Raw genomic sequence first — 3630 nt, 5'->3', positions numbered from 1 at the left:
TAACTCAAATAATAACATGCTTTATGTAACGACCCGCCCATCTAGGGTATAGTAAATGCGGCGATCGTTAACTAGGCGGACTTAAATGCATCAAAGATCATAGGCTAGGGTTCCATTTAAAAAGGGATTTAACCAAAGCATTTAATGAACAATTAAGTAGAAGAAGAATAATGCTTTAGCAAAGAAATCCAACAAAAGGCTATCGCAATAAATGCTTATCAAAGATTCCAAAATATTCTCAACTGTTCCATATCCAAAATATTCCCACGAAATAAGAGAGTTTAAACCCAACCAATAGATCACAAGTTTTCATAATATAGCGGAAGCGACCAAGAAAGAAGTGAGGCTATGTATGGAGACACAACGACACTTGAGTTCCAACAGATCATCTTATTATTTCCTACTCAACACCGCCACCCGCTCGTCACCGCTCAACCTGCACATAGGGAAAACACATGCAGGGCTGAGTACTATAATCATACTCAGTGGGCTCATTGCCGAAAACAGTTTTATCACAATTATAGTTATCATGCCATTTTCAAGTGTCCGTCGGGGTTTTAACTTTAGAAAGACCCAAGGCACCAAAATATATTCTTTATCAAATATCACGGTCGCGCAACCATTTTTCACATCGACGTTTACCATATCCTCATTCTACATGACAAGGAATGCGGCAATTCAGGTCACTAGACCGGCCAACCCGTACGCTGACACTCGGTCTAACATTGGTGTACACTAACCCAAGTAGAGTTTGCGGCTCTACAAAGATCCGAATTCGATTAAATCAATAGTGGCATAGCCACGAGGGATAGGCACCGACAAAACAAATCAAGGCATGATAACACATATCTCATTCTCATCAATATCAGTTTAGGACAATGTCCTTATTTTTAAAGAAAGCCCACCTCGTCGGCTTAGCTCGATAGTATTCTCTTCTCCTCGTTTATCACGCTGAAAGCGCGAAGTATCACCTTTAAATTAGGCGTATCATAAATTAGTTTCAATCATTGATCTCAAATCATGCATGTTCCCATGTTTCCCTTTTTCCCATCGATAAATCTTTAACATCATCATTCAAAAATCGAAGTACGATTAGCATATCGTTTTTATTCGACTAACACTCCAAATTCACCATTAAATCGTGTCACGCATGAGTGTTCTACACACACAACACACGCACACGCACACCACACATGTGCACGCACGCCGAGGCGTGCGCACACACACACACGACCACACACACGGCCACATACACATACACACATCCATACATCCCAAATTCATCAATTTAGTTTCCCCTTCACTCAATCTAAATGCATGTGGCTCAAGAACACCGATTAATCGGTAGAAGAAGAGGAGATCAAAATTAAAGTATCTTTTCCAAAAGAACGAACGGTAGAAACAAATTATAGCCTTGGTTCTTTAATAAAATCTTGAACTTCAACTTGGATTCTTCTCAATTGATGAAGAATTCTTGAAGAAAAGTAGAAGAAATTTTGGAGAGAGTGGGGAGAGAAGATTTCGAAAATAATGAGGAGTGGGGCGGCGGTTTCTGATGATTTAGGTTTAGGATTTCTCTCCTATTTATAGAGGTTAAGATATACTCCAACAATTAAATAATAAAAGATATGGAGGGGATCTGTTTGTTGGAGTAGCCGAAAACTTGAAGAGAAATAGTAGGGAATTCGAATTCTAGGCTTATTAAATTAGCCTATGATTTAATTCAAACGGAGTAGAATAAGATATCACGGAGCAGAATAAATAATTAAATCTCCCCAATTTAAAAGGAAAAGTGGCGTGACTTTTGATTTCTTCAAAAGGGATTCAAAAATCAAATCCTAATTTAATTAGGATATGGCAATATCTTCTTAGATATAGCAAGATATGGTAAGATATTCTAGCATATTTATATTTATTCATGGAAGAGAATAAATAAGGGATCAAATAATATAATAACAATTCCTTCTTCTCCAATATATGAGATTTTCGAAAATCTCAAGAAAATCAAAGGGTGGAGTTTCGAAAATTCCAAGATGGAATTAAAGTATAATCGGACTTTGGATTTAATTTGGATAATTATCCCAAACAAATAATTAAATCCAAGAAAAAAAATAGGATTCCTTCTCCAATAATAATGATGGCCGAAAATTCCACACATTTAAATAATGCTCCTATTTAATTCTCACTCATCCCTTAGGCAAATAATTCACCACAATTATATTTCTCCGCATCAAATATTCACACCAAATCAATCATTCCTTTACTTCCTCTTCTTTTTTTCAACGCATTGACCTTTCAACGGCCACGTCATATTTTCCACATCTTTGACTATTCAATAGCCACGTCATACTTTCAACAAGTTGACTATTCAACTCAATCCCAATTCACATACGCAATTAGGTCACAAAGACACCATGCAATTAATTACTCATCAAATAATCCACATATCATAGCATTTAAGGCATTTAATGCAAAAATTTTATAACCCGAAAATTAGGGTTTGAAAAAGTGGGGCGTTACACTTTAAATTAATTGAAACCTAAAACATGCTTTTCTAAGGTTCAGCCATTATACCTTGATGATTCTCCAAAGAATCGAAGATGGCTAGCGCCTTCTCCACGTGAAGAACTTTAGTACAAAACCACGGATCTTCTGACTGGTTCCCGGACTGTGAACTGATATCAGGGTGGGTTGATCTCACCAGTGCACTAGGACTTAAATAGAGAAGACAGAAATCCTTTCCACGGAGGAGAAGAATTCGACCACTCCTAGGAATAGGGGGGCCGAAAATTTTGAATAAAAATTAAGTGTATTTTCTATCTCCTTTATTCTCATATTTATAATAAGTCACATATTGGGCCCAGTCAGGGATCTATGGAAGGCTTTGGATATGGGCTCCTCCAATTAGCTTTTTACTAATTAAATTAAACCCAATTTAATATAAGCTAAAAATTGGAATATTACGAGCAGCCACTACAGAAGTAATACTGCACTCCCCATCCAAATCCGAAATTACAAGTACTTCGGGTTTCCAATACTTTATATTTATTTCCCGCGCTTAAGATAGAAACATCCATTAATTAATTATTGTCTGCTATGGACTTAATTAATTAATATCTTATTTATTCCAAGAGAGGACTCAACAAGAAAATCTTATTTATTATTCATAGAGTAATTAAACTCCAACTAGCTAGGTTCCGAATAATAAAACCTTATTTCAAGCTTCTCTTGAGGATGTTATCAAACGAGACTCACCTCGCGCATGATTCAACATAATAGCAATCCTAGCACCGCTAGATATTAATCACCACTACCCAGTATACCAGGCTTATTGGGTTGCGAAAAACCCGCACCATTTGGTAAGTCAAAGTAGTGCATAATCAATACCGTATGCTCAATGCTAACGTACATTGATTGAGAAATAATTTACGAGACCTCGTCTTTCAGTAGATAGCATAAGGACTGTCTCGATGTTAGATCCATTCAGTGTTATACCACACCAACGTCATCTTATTTCAGTAAGGCTTAGAAATAATCGGACTGACATTGCAACCTTTCACGATAGGTAGTCTAAGCCTATCTAGGTTGTGAAATTATTCTTTTTCTTTGTTTAGAACTGACCGTGTTACC

Source organism: Salvia hispanica, chromosome 6, assembly GCF_029641045.1.
Source record: "Salvia hispanica isolate PSC_SH4W2 chromosome 6, Shi_PSC_v1, whole genome shotgun sequence".
Taxonomy (NCBI): domain Eukaryota; kingdom Viridiplantae; phylum Streptophyta; class Magnoliopsida; order Lamiales; family Lamiaceae; genus Salvia; species Salvia hispanica.
Note: the sequence above shows the minus strand (reverse complement) of the source record.